We start from the raw sequence: 14202 nt of genomic DNA, 5'->3' as shown, positions 1-14202 counted from the left end.
GGTGGCTCAGGCTTGTAATCCCAGCACTTGGGAGGCTGAGACAGGAGAATCACACAGGTTCGAAGCCAGCCTCAGCTACTTAGTGAGGCTCTCAGCAACTTAGTGAGACCCTGTTTCCAAATAAAATATAAAATAGGTCTGGGAGTATAGCCCAGAGGTAGAAAAGCCCCGGGGTTCCACCCCTAGTACCACCAAATAACAATAATTAATAATAATAATAATAATAATAATAATAATAATAATAGTAGTAGTAGTAGTAGTAATAGTAGTAGAAAATACTGGAAATATTCTTAAAAGTATCTAACTAAGGTGAGCATAGTAGAACACACCTATAATCCCATTTGCTGGGGGATTGAGATAGGAGAATTACAGATTCAAGGCCAGCTTCAGCAACTTAGCAAGCACTGTTTCAAAAATTTAAAAAAAAAACTAAATTAAGCCCTAGCCCAGAAATAGAATGTTCCTATGTTCAATCTCTAGTAGAAAATACATGCATTAAACTAATGTATAAGAAAAACTAAGGTACAAATTGCTTAAGAAACAGTTCATTCGGGCTCATCAGAGTCGCAACTTGGGAAACACAAATTCAGGTGGCTGAGATGTGCTCCAGGGTCTTAACACTTCAAGGGCAAAATCACAAGTGGGGAGGGAGGTGGCACAGTTGTTAGTACACACAATGGAATTCTCGCAGCTGTAAAGAAAAACAAAATCATGTCATTCACAAGAAGATGGAAAGACCTGGAGAGCATTAGGTTAAGTGAGATCAGCCAAGCACAAAAAGAGAAGGGACATATGTTTTCTCTAATATCCCCAAACTAGGGAGTATTAGGGATACCAGAGGGACTCCAGATAATGGAGGGGAAACCTCAGCAAAGCCAGAATGGAAGGGTAGGAGACAAAGAGGGCTGAGGTTGATTAGTGGAGAAGCTACATTCAAATATGTGTAAAAGTATGAATGTAGCCAGGTCAACCTGGACACTCATTGTTGGGAGGAGGAAGGGGAAGTGGGGGGAGCACCAAGTACACTCTGAATGTATGCCATTCTCAATATGATACACATAAAAATAAATAAAAAAAGAATTTACACTGTCACAGGCAGAATAGCCATCTGTCTTATAAGAAAGAGATCAGGTAACTTAAAGAATATACATGGCAGGTATGGTGGTGCATTCCTGTAATCCCAGTATATGGGAGGTTGGGACAGAGAAACCACAGGTTCAACGACAGCATCAGCAACCTAGTGAGACCCTGTTTCAAAACAAAATAATAAGAAATAGGGCTGGAATATATGTAGCTCAGAGGTGGAATGCTAGATTCAACCCCTAGTACATCACAGAAAGAGAGAGAGGCGTGGGGGGAGAGAGAGAATGTTTTCAGAAGGGGGAGAGATGATATGAACAAAGAATTCCTTGGGAAAGGAAGCAAGGAATGAGCCTGTCTGCTCTCTATGAGATTTGAATGTCCCACTCTAATGAAAACTCTATCTCTCGGCCCTTAAACTACCCAGTTGCTATGGGTCCGAAGTTTATTTGGCAGTAGACATGGTTGAAGGTTGGTCTCTCCTGTCCTTTGGGGCTTAGTATTTTGTGGCACCTCAACCTGCCTTTATCTGTATGATTTTAATTTTCCCACACCAAAATTGTTCTTTATTTGATGGAAGCAAGCCTGCTGTGGCAGAATATACCAGAATTTGCACACCTAAAACAAAAAATATTATCTAAAATTGGCAATTTGGAAGATCTGCTTGGCTATCGATGCAACATGCTTGGAAAAAAATGATAACGCACCAGGGGGCAGCCTGCCAAGTTCTGAGAGCCAAGCCACAGGGAGCAGGACAGCTCATATTGCCCCTGAGAACTGGCTGAAGAGCAGAGGCCCTGGCCACTGGGCGAAGGCCACCATCATACACCTGCAGGAACTCCAAGCACTTGGTTCAGCATGAAGAGCTCCCCTCGAGTATAGTTCTGGGATGGCTTCTCACACATCTGGTCTGCCCCAGCCCCCAACTGTGCCCCAGCCCCGGTTACACTCTTCAATTCCATGGCTGGTCTAAATCCAGCCTAGGAAAAGGGATGGTTTTGACCTTTCCAAAATCACCCTGTCCCATATTCAGAAATAAATGAGTCCCAACAGCCTTCTCACCCTTATCTGCCACTAGAAGGCCAAAGACAATGGCCATCAACGACCCAGAACCTGCCCATGAGGCCCGGCATGGCAGTGTACACTTGTAATCCCAGCGCTTGGGAGGCTGAGACAGGAGGATCGCACAGGTTCAAAGTCAGCCTCAGCTACTTAGTGAGGCTCTCAGCAACTTAGTGAGACCCTGTTTCCAAATAAAGTATAAAATAGGTTTGGGAGTCTACCCCGGAGGTAGAAAAGCCTCTGGGTTCCACCCAGTACCACAGAAAAAAAAAAAAAAAAACCAAGAACCTGACCATGGTGTCAAGCAGATTCCCACCTTCTAGACTCCAGAACTGTGGGAAGGGGATTTCTGTTGTTAATGAGCCACCTCGGGTATGGGACTCTTTGAGCAGCTTTAATGGACTGAGACCGTCACTATCAACCACCATAGCTGATGGGTCTTTAGAGATCTAAACAGAAATACCATACAGCTATCCCTCTTTATCATAGCTTGCAGTATTTTTTCTTACTGGTGCCAAAAATGGTCTCAATATTTTTCACACACCCATTTCAATTGCTGGCCATCCCTGCATGTGCTTCTACCTCAAACCGTCCTACAGGTTAACATGTTGTAAGGATGCTCATTTCAACTGTTGCCAAATCTTTCCAATCAGCTCACTTCCTCAAGCCACACTGGACATCATTCCAAGCCTGGACATCATCCCAAGCCAAGCACGTGATTCTCAGATGGCGCTAAGCTTTGGCTGTTGTTTGTCCCCAAAGCTTCATATATTGGGAACTTGGTTCCCCCTGAATGACTATGTGGGAGCTGATGGAAACTCGAAGAATCGGAACCTAGAGGGAGGTCCTTATATTATCGGGGTTCTGCTTTAAGAAAGAAACAGTGGTCCCCTGGAGTGAGTTCTCAGGATAGGAGGCTGTTATAAAAGCCTGAGAACAATCTCTATATCTCTCTGGCTTCTTGGTTCTAGATATGATCCTTTGTCTCATGTGTCACCACCTGCCATAGAATCCTTGCCAGAGTAAGCAAAGTGCTGTTTGGACTTTCAGCCTCCAAACTTGTGAGCTAAACAAGCCTCTTTCCTTTCAACCTTTTTTCTTTCTAAAGTTAGCTTGCATTGGGTATTTCATTACAACAATGAAACAATGACAGAGAAAGTCTACTGATTGTCATTGAAACCCTCTCCTAATTCAGGTTTTAAAGTAGACTTGACTTAGACAATGATAAATCTGTCTTCAAAATCAGAAATACATGGAAGACTAAACAGAAATGCCATACAAATATCACTGTCTTTATCATCATAGCTTACAGTATTTTTTTCTTACTACTGCCAGGCTTTGCAAGAAGTCTTCTGTTTCCACACCTTATTCAACTATACAACACACAAAAAAAGAAGAAAAAAATAATAAACCTGGAATCTGTCTACAAAACACCCAAGTGTTGCTTTTCTTCTCCATATTTAATACCATTTAAAATCATACAGACACAATCTACTGAACAATGAATTTGTACACTCAGACATATCCTTGGATTATATTATGTCAATCAAATATGATGCATAGATCCAAAATGCAAGTCTTAAAATAATATGAAAAAGCAAAAAAAATGTAGAATTTTTTTTTCCAAAATGTCTTAATTTCTTGAGACTTTTAAAAGCCTTCGTACTTCTTGGCGGTTCTTCCCAATCTTGAACAAGTTAGTGGGAAGCCGATCTGAAAGGAGGGAGTGACATCTTCACTCTCCTGCATCAAGAACCTTCCTTCTTTTTGCTTCCACCACCATCAGGTAACCTAGGTAACTGCAGACAGGAATCAGATCCTCTGAGGAGTTGCCATCAACCTGGGTACACTATTGTTGCTTCTTGAACTTAGCCTAGGATGTATAATTTCATAAAATTTACCAAATGCAGCAATGAATAAAGTAGGAGCCATCTTTGCCACTGCATCATTGAGACAATTGAGTCTGAGCTCTGCCAAATCATAGATTGAAGTCCGCAAAAATGTCACGTGCCCCAAATGCGGAGGCTGTTCCCCCAGAATCTGTCACCCTTGAAGAAGAGCTCAGGAGAGAACCTCCACTGACCAGCTTTCTTCAGAATAATCTTGGCATGTTTTTCTCCCCATTTTCATATGAGAAGTTATACTTTCACTAAAAGGATGCTGTTAAGCAGTTATTACCTCCATTATTGACCTAATTTTTTTTTCAGAGCAAAGACACAAGAAGCTTCTATGCAGAATAAATGTTTACATTCCTCCTGACCACTATCATCATGTCAAATAACCAGTCTGACCAACCTTTCCTGAATGGATCTATATGTTCTGGTACTGAATACTGATTTCTTGTTAAATCCATCCCAGCTAAGCCTAGGAATTTCTCTTGCTTCTATGCAAAAAAAAAAAAAAAAAAAAAAAAAAAAAGGTGGGAGATTTTCCCTTTAATTACTATGCATGAACCCTGATAGCCACATCTTATTTTAGTGAAACAAGTTGATTTTAAGATCAGTGAAGTATTTTCCTCTCTCATCTGGTAGTTTGGGGTGGAGAGGCAGGCGGTTCTTCTGCAGTCGTTAAAAGACTATAATGGTGTGAATGCATTCCCCAAAGCTCATGTGTAGAAAACTTACTCCCCAAGATCATATGTTAATGGTAGATGTTAAAGGTGGGATCTTTAGAAAGCAACTAGAATGAAATGAGGTAATGAGGGTGGCCCCCACCCAAATTGGCCTTAGTGGCTTTATTAGAAGAGGAAATAAGAGCTGGTCTGCAAGTTCTCTCACTGTGTGATGCCCTCCGCCATGCTATGAGGCTGCAGAAAGACCCTCACCAGAAGCCACACCATGCTTTTGGACTTCATAGCCTCCAGATCCGTGAGCCAAATAAACTTCCATTTTTAATAAATTACTCACCCACTCTCGGGTAATTTGTTATAGCAGCAGAAAATGGACTAAGAGACTTTGGCAGCTTCTATCCAATTTCTTCACCTGTTTGCTCAAAGCCAGCCCTAGGCTGTTCTGTATTTTGACACCCACCAAGGAGAAAGACCATGTGTTAGGACTTGGCCTACAAATGCCCCCACCAGCTTCTCTCATCCCCTTTGTCAGGAGTTTAGACAAGCATCTGCAAGAGACTCTTGAAACATGGTCCCCAGCTGAAAAGCCACATGCCAGGCTACATTAGATTATTACACTGAAGATTGGGAAGTAGATCTGGTGGACAGCCAACCATCTTCCCACAAGGACATATCTACAATGCTTACGTTCACGATACGACAGAAGCTTAAGTCTACACCTCATACAAGAAGGGATGAATTAAAGTGGAGCTCGTACACAATAAATAAAATGCCATTTGCCTAAGGATCAGATTGTGAGCCCGAGCTTTCTGTTTTACTTAGAACAACTTGCTAAGGATGAAAGGCCACAACACTTCCTTAAACACATGGGGACGAGACTTCCCTAAGAAGAGTACTGAGAGATAAGAAGAAAATATTTCCCTGTGATTCTCTGTGACTCTGAGGGTCAAGGACATACCCCGGATGGCTCCAGATTTGAAAGTGATGCCGAGTTGGAAATCAAAACAAAAATCTAAGGCTCTCCAAGGCAAAACAGAAGGGCCTTCCTTAGACACACATATGGTTTCCATCTCTAGCTGAAAGAGCTGGGATCTAAACGAAGTTTCAGAGCACATATGCATTTTCATAAATAGAATTAGGTATGTCAGGATACCTTCCAACCCAGAAGTTTAGCAATGTCCTTTACACCACTGAAGATCTGCTTCTCTGAAATCCAGTCTTTGCTAAAGTTTCCTGGCTGGTCTTGGATCCTCATGAAATTCGGTTTTCACACATGTTGGGGAAGCTTTAAAGACGTGCTTTGTGAGAAATCTAATGAGAATGCCAGAATTTTTGTTTGGGGGTTAAGGGTATAAAAAACGAAGCCATTCCTAACTTGAATTATTTGAAAAGTGTCATGACAACTTGATTTGGGGAAACTGACCTTTCAGTAAAATGCGCATTCTGTTTCAAGAGCTTGACCATTGGGGATGGTACTAATCACAGTTATAACCAATACCTAGCTGTGTTCTCTAGAGCCCACTGTTAACGATGCGGTGCCCAGCCCCCTCTCTAGACCATAAACTTCAAAATATAGGAGAGAGTTTGAAAAGCGTGGCTCTGACACGAGACACCAGTTGTCCCCGTTTGCTCCAAATTTATTGGTCAGCTCTCAAGTTTATGAAGGCAGAAACAAACACCGGGGAAGGTCCCTGTGGAGGGTTCCATATACAGAAATTTAATCCTCTGCCTATTTCACTCCATAAGACTTGCTATATCTTCACACATTGTTTCCAAAAAGGCTGTGTCTGAGGTGGGAGGGTTTCAAGGGCTTGCTTTTCAATTACGTTTGGATCGAGATCAACTGACTTTTTTCCCCAAACTCATGATGTAGTTCTTTTAATTGCTATGGTTCTGGGGAAGAAAAAAGAAGAGGGAAAGTAGCCAAATTGGTACAGTGACCCAAACTTTTCATTCAAATAGATGTCTGCCCAACCAGCACTAAATAAATAGAATAGTAACTTAAATCATTCATGAAAGGAGCTCCATTTGAAGTGTCTCAAAATAACCCTAGAAGCTGCACAAAATCCAAGGGTTTTTTTTTTTTTCTGAGAATTTCCAACCTGCTTCTTTGCTTGATAGTAGTGTGGATGAATTAATCTATTTTGGTAGGAGACGGCTGGAAGGCGGCCAGTGCTCAAGCCTCGTGGCTAAATTGCTTCATCTGTGTCTTCAAGAGACCGAGAGAGTGAAATTGCCAGGTGAGTTCAGGACAATTTCAAACGCATCACTGAAGTGTGGTGAAGGGTCTACCAATATGCATGTTCTCCTGGTAGCTCAGATTATATGATTCACAGCATTTGATAATTGCAAGCAACCTTAATCCACCTTTATAACTAGTTAATGAAAAGAAGCTTCACAGAGGAGAGTATCCCGCCTGAGTTTACCTTTTGAGAACTATTCCCAAATTCCTTCCTTATCCTATAACTTGGTAACAAATGCTAATATTTATCTGGCGGAAAGCTAGATATGGGAATCTTGAGACCACACAGTCAGTGCTAGAATAATTTTAGCTTCTAATCAAATAGTCAAAAAGCTGATTGGGAGCCACAGAAGTAGGAAACGTGGCCAACACAAGATCTCACCAACGGAAGAGGAAATTCTCCAGAAGGAACAAGCCCAAGCACAGGCAGCTACTCTTCTGAGATGGTTTAAGAAGAGTCTACCTGGAAAACATCTTGGAAAACCAAAGAAGACTCATCACTAAGATAAGGAGACATCGGTCGCCCATTCACCCGAAAAATGGGTATCATGGCCCCAGGTATAAACCCTGGACCAATAGCCTGCTAGAGATGGGATACTGAGCACATTTAAAAGTGCCTGAAGCTCCAAGTCAAAACACACCTGTTGCTGCCTGAGAGGTGTCAAACAAAGGAGGGCCCTCTTTGTCTTTGAAAATGAAACGCTGAGAATCATGTTGGAAATCCAGCAGTTATTCAAGACCTCTGACTCCCTGGTTGGGAGTATTAGAAGCAAAATTTTCGTTTAACAAAGTACGGTACGCCCATCTTCATCCCTGTGAGTTTTGTTTTTTCAATATGAAAGTTCTTTTTATGTGTGTGGTACTATGGATAGAACCCAGAGGCATTCTACCTCTGAGCTACATCCCCAGTCCTATTTTGTATTCTTTATTTTGAAACAAGGTCTCACTGCCTTGCAAAGGGCCTCACTAAGTAGTAGCTGAGGCTGTCCTCAAACGGGATCCTCCTGTCTCAGCTTTCTAACTGCTGGGATTACAAGCATGCACTACCATGCCCGGCTCTAAAAGAACTTTTTAGAAGCCACACAGGGTGATGCACAGAAGCAAAATTTCTCACAGGCACCTTTGCTAGTCATCTGGTTTTTCATCACGAGCCTCCTAGGTGGACAGCTGCAATTCTGTGGCTGGGGTGTCCAGATATGAGTAGACTGTGACAGTCTGTGAGTTTTGCTGGAAAAGACAATATTAACAGAGATATGGGTATTCTTTCTTCGAGACCAGAATTAGTTTTTAGACAATAGTCTCTACTTACTGATTGACACATTCACCACTAACTCACAGTCACCACTAGATCCATAGATTTTCATTCCAAGCTTTTTGAGACACAGTCTTTGGCACTCTGAGCTTGCAAGAGCAGAAGATGGGGGCTATCTGTGTCTGCATCCTCTCTGGCCTAGCCGTACCCTCTCCTCCTTCTGCAGCCCTCGGTCCCACTTTGCAAATATTCAGAACAGGTTCAGACTCTAACAGCATGGACAGAGAGTATCCTCCAGGGGTTTTCCAGCCCGGTGTGATGTGCACTTAATTGTTATGTTTGGTGATTACTAATGGAGGCAGAGCCTGAGCTTCTAGGCCGTTTCACAAGGCAGAAGGGAGCATATGGATTCCGCACTGCGCTTTCCTTTTAACTAACCTGCGGGAGCGCCGGGTCGAGCCGAGCTGTTCCAGGACAGCATATCAATGAGGCAAGCCCAGGCATCAGGGGGGTTTCAGGAAAGTGTCCTAATAATGCTTCTCTCCAATTCTGTCTGTCGGTGTTTCTGTTCAGTACACAGTACCTTATTGCCCAGTCTCTTTGAAATGATCATCACTTAAGAAAATAAACAATCGAAATGAGTGAATAAAAAAAAGAAAAATCAACTTATTCTTCTCATTCCAGAATACTCCATGACCTCCGAGCCCTTGGAATCTACTAGACAGGAGTCTCCCAGTGGAAGAACTGAGTAAAACCCATATAAATTCTACGTTATCTTTATTTGTCGGACACATTATGCTCTGCTCTCATAACAAATAAAGGTCCAATGTTCAGAAACTCAACCTAATAGAACTTTATAGCTCACTCTTGCAAAGGCCAATGAAGCTTAGCGGGGCTCTCCTCCATCTGCTGTCTCAGATCCAAGCTCTTTCCTCTTTTATTTATTTATTTTTCTTGGTACTTAGGATGGAACCCTTTGAGCTACACCCCACTAGCTCTTTCTTAATTGTTTTTTTTTTTTTTTTTTTTAACAATTTTTTTATTGAACATAAATAGTATACATTTACACTATATTTGGTGCCCTCTCCCCCCGCCCCCGTTTTCTCCCCCCCCACCACCAATGGTTGGCCAGGTTAACCATGTCTTATTCATAATTTTACACATGTTCAGGTGAAGATGCTCCTTAATCAAGATCGGCCTTTCTCCTCTCCTATCTTTCCATTAAAACTTAGCTAGTATTTCCCCTCTAATATCTGGGGTCCTACTGGTAACCTTAGTGTTTTCTAGTTTGGGCATATTAGAGGAAACATGTGTATCTTCTCCTTCTGTGCTTGGCTGATTCTTTGCTGGGGTTCTTAATTGTTTTTAAACAATGTCTTACTAAGTTACTGAGACTGGCCTCGAACCTGCCATCCTCCTACAAGAGGGACTGAGTTCTCCTAAGGCTGTTGAATGAAGATTCCAGGCAGATTCTCAGGGCTAGAGCCCAGCAGGCAACTGGCTGTCTTGCAAAAATGGCCTGGACCCTCTTAGATGTAGACTGCTGAAGCCTAATAGCCCAGCCACAGGGAAAGGAGGATGGCCGGGAGAAGGAGCTCCTTTTACATGGCTCGTTGTGGTGTTTTAACCTCATATCTGCTGAACACCTACAATGAAGCATGCTGACTCTCAAAGAACTCACATCATCTGAGAATTTCGGCTAGTTTCTTCCCTCTCACCACCATCCCCACCCATGCACCTTTCTAACTAGGACCCAGGGAAGTGTGCCTTCCCTAAAAGAATCAGCACAGTGCCCAGCCTACACTTAACAACTCCATTTCCTACCTTGGCAGGTGCGGCTGGTGCCAGAGACCATACAGGAAAAAAGAAGAGTCCATGTGGGGCAATGATTAGGACATACAGGCATGTTCCTGTGTCACTTCTCATCTCTGTAAAGAGCACACATCTCCCAGAGCAGTATGGCTAAATAAGGGGGAAAAAATAAGAAACTGAGTGTAAGCACTAGTGTATAGTAAGACTCTGTGCATGCTAGCTGTTATCATAGCTACTGTCCTCTGTGAATGTAGATGGTTACAGTATGGATCTGCAGGGCTTCCCAAAGGCCCAAGTATTAAACATAGGTCCTCTCTAGTGCACCAATAAAATAAATTTTAAAAATAATAGAATAAAATAGGTCATCGTTGGCAATTTTGAGCACTGGTGGAAGCTTGAAGAGGTGAGACCTAGCAGAAAGATGATAGTTCATTGGAAGTGTGCTCTTGAGGAGGATATGACGACCTTGACCCCTCCTCTTTCTCTTTCTTCTCTTCCTGACTGCTATGAGGTGAGCGGGTTGGCTTTACCATGTTCTCCAGGCCATGAAGTGTGGCCAAAGGCAATGGAGCCAGCCACCCATAGACTAACATCTGAAACCATGAGCCAATTCAAACCTTTCCTCTTCATAAGCTGATTATCTCCGGTATTTTGTGAGAATGAGAGAAAGCTGATTACCATATAGATAACAGGAAAAAAATAAAGATGGCATCTTGTAGACACATCACCATGATACAGCTAGGCTTGGTTGGTAAATAGCAGAGAGAATAAGAACCAGCTGCAGAAACCTTCCGAAGACTTAGAGAAGGCCACAGCATGAGAAGGTCGGTCTACTTGACTGGGCTTCGGTGAAAAACTCAACATCTGTTGAGACATTTTAGGGATCCACTAAGTGGACTAGGGATATGGAAAGGCAGGGAAAGCAGAGACAATCCCCCCAACCTCAAGAATTGCATAAACAGCAGAGGCCATCAGCAGTGACCAGTACATTCTCTGTTTCTTCCATAGTGCTGTTTTGTAGGCACGAGTCAACAGGAGAGGTATGGTTATGAAATGAGGCCTGGCCAATGAGATACAAGTGAAAATATTGTAATGCAGCTTCTGGATCTTTCTTTAGGAAACAGTAGGATTGTTCCTTTCTTGGCAATCCTTCTTTCTTAGATAGGAATGCAGGTGTGATGGATGGCACCAGAGCAATTGTCTTAGACCAAGAGGTGTTCTTTGGCTTGGAAGCCCACATAGAACCACAAAAAAAGAAGAATATACAGCTGATAGACATCAAAGGAGTGTGATGTGTGAAACAAGAAAGTCCTCATTACTCAGAAGAGAGAGAGAGAAAATAAAAAGAAGAATACAGGGTGGGACCGGCAGCACTCTTCACCTTCTATATCTAGATTTTTATATAAAAAAAACTGGGTGTGGTGGTGCATGCTTGTAATCCCAGTACTTGGAAGGCTGAGATAGGAGGATCATGGTTCACCCAGGACAGGCTCAACTACTTAGTGAGGCCCTCTGCAACTTAATGAGACCTTTTCTCAAAGTAAAGAAGACAAAAAATAGGGCTGGAGGCATAGCTTGGAGATGGAATGCCCCTGGATTCCATCCCCAGTACTGCAAAAAGAAAAAGATAGAAAGAGAAAGAGAGAAAAAAAAAAACTCTCTGTCTTGCTGGAGCTATTATTATTCTGGATCTCATTTTACACACAGTCTAACTCAATCCTCAAAGGTACTAACTTACTCTACCAGTGTGGCCATTGATGACATTCCCACTTACTGGCCTGGCTGTTCATTATATTTCTATTCAATTGTGCTGGGACGCTAGCATTTATTATAGCATTAATCTCATTTTAACAGTGCTATAATCTCTCTCCCATTTATGTGTTCTTCAAAATGAAGATGGAATATCAGTCCTGCTGTGGTCCATCTTACCTGGATATAGGAATGGTTTTCACAGATCTGTTTTTAAAAGGGGGGGTGGGAGCAGCCTGGGAGAACCAAGAAGAAGCATCAACATTTTCCTGAGCAGTAGCTGTAGGAACACCTATCCCTTAGGATCATGTACCAAAAAAATAAATAAATAGTATTTGAAAAAAGCTGTGGCCTCCCTTCCTGAAAAGTAATCTTCAAATATGAGCACGGCCCTCTCTATTACTAAGACAGTGTTACTCTGTCTTCCTCTTGAGTGAGCATCAATTTGCAAACATCACCAAACTCAGGATGGCCCCTTAGAGTGGTCAGATCGGCAGCAGCCACCTGGCACATTCAGACAGCTCCTGAGCCACAAGCACCGGGTCCGGGAGGTGCCAGCCGCTGGTGCACAGGATGGTACTACCTTACCAGGCAGAGGAGGAGAAAGGAAGGGAGGAATCCCAGCCGGCATCCTAAAGCCACCCTGCTTCATGACTACTGCAAGTCACCGGACCAGGGTCAAGCTACGGCCCTCCTCTAGGATGTCTGGTCCCTGCAGAGAGTTTGGGGCTGGGATTTCATCTCACCCCGATGTGGTTGGCAGGGATGTTTCTAACACCTTGTGCCTTCTGGCTGTTCTCTCGCCAGCCTTCACAGGTCTCATTTTCTGGAATCTTCATGGAAAGTAGGCAGGGATAAATCCTTCTGGGTCACCTAAGGAAACAGAGGCACTGAGAGTTGCCTTCTGCAACTTCAATATCTGCCATCCAGGAGTTAGGGAGATTCGAGAATCAGCTGGCCCAGGGGGAGGGGTGTATGGAAGCAGCTGAGAGAAGAGGCTGGCAGAGGCTTCCTGGGTCTCACCCTCCCTGGCCTCGGCCTCTTCCTTGAGTCCCACCCAATCCGGGACAGGCTGAGCGCCCAGTGGGCAGCCTCCACTCCTACACAGAGACCTGCAGCCTTGTACCTTCCCTCTAAGGGCCTAGAAATTTGAGTATCTATGTGTGTGTGTGTGGGGGGGGGGTACTGGGGATGGAACCCTGGGGCATTCTACCTCCAACCTACACTTCCATCCCTATTTTTTATTCTTTTATTTTGAAACAAGGTCTCACTGAGTTGCAGAGAGCCTCACTAAGTAGCTGAGGCTAGCCACAATCCCAGATCCTTCTATCTCAGCCTTCCAAATGCTGTGATTAGAAGCCTGTGAACCATGCCTGGCTTTTTTTTTTGGGGGGGAGGGGTGCTGGAGTCTGAACCCAAGAGCATTTTTACTTCTGAGCTCAGCCAAATGTCCAGTCCTATTTTGTTCTATTTTTTTATTTTATTTACTTATTTACTTATTTTTGCAAAACTGGGGGTAGAACCCAGTGGCATTCTACCTCTGAGCTACATCCCCAGCCCAATTTTTTATTCTTTATTTTGAAACAGGGTCTCACTAAGTTGCAGAGGGCCTCACTAAATAGCTGAGGCTGGCTGCGAACCATGATCTTCCTGCTTCATCCTCCCAAGTACTGGGATAACAAGCATGTGCCACCATGCCCGGCTCCTATTTTATTTTATTTATTTATTTTTTATTGGTGTTTTGTAGTCATAAATCTTAATGCGATAAAAGATGGTGGAGACATACATGCACACATCACCCAATTAGCCCTGACCCAATCTCCACTCCAGTCCCTTCCCCTCCCTCCTTCCCATTCTTGGCTTAGTGTTTGACTTTGATATGTAAAACTGTAGGATATGTACAAAATGGAATTTTACTCAGCCATAAAGAAAAACACAGTTATATCATTTACAGGGAAATGGATGGAATTGGAGGACATTATGCTAAGTGAGATTAGCCAGTCACAAAAAAGTAAGAAATTGGATGCTTTCCCTAATATGCGAAACTAGGGAGAAAGTAGTAACAGGAGGAACTCTAGATGAAGAAGGAGATTGTACAGATACGCAAATAAGGCGACCTAACTGAGGGGATGGAAGAGGGGAAGAGGGAAACTCTATAAAGCACATGATGTCCTTAAACAAACATTCTATTTTATTTTGAAACAGGGTATCACTGAGTTGCAGAGGGCCTCACTAAATAGCTGAGGCTGGCTGCGAACCACGATCCTCCTGTCTCAGCCTCCCAGGTACTGGAATTACAAGCATGTGCCACCATGCTCAGCTTCTCTGCCTCTTATATTGGACAGGTGAACAGAAATCAGAAGCGTGTTCTTTAGAATTCCTTAGCCAAAGGGGCCAAGAAAGAGCCAGCTGAGAAATAAGTCAAGATTTGAGGGT

Source organism: Muscardinus avellanarius (genome assembly GCF_963383645.1).
Source record: "Muscardinus avellanarius genome assembly, chromosome: 15".
NCBI lineage: Eukaryota > Metazoa > Chordata > Mammalia > Rodentia > Gliridae > Muscardinus > Muscardinus avellanarius.
This window is presented reverse-complemented; position numbering follows the sequence as displayed.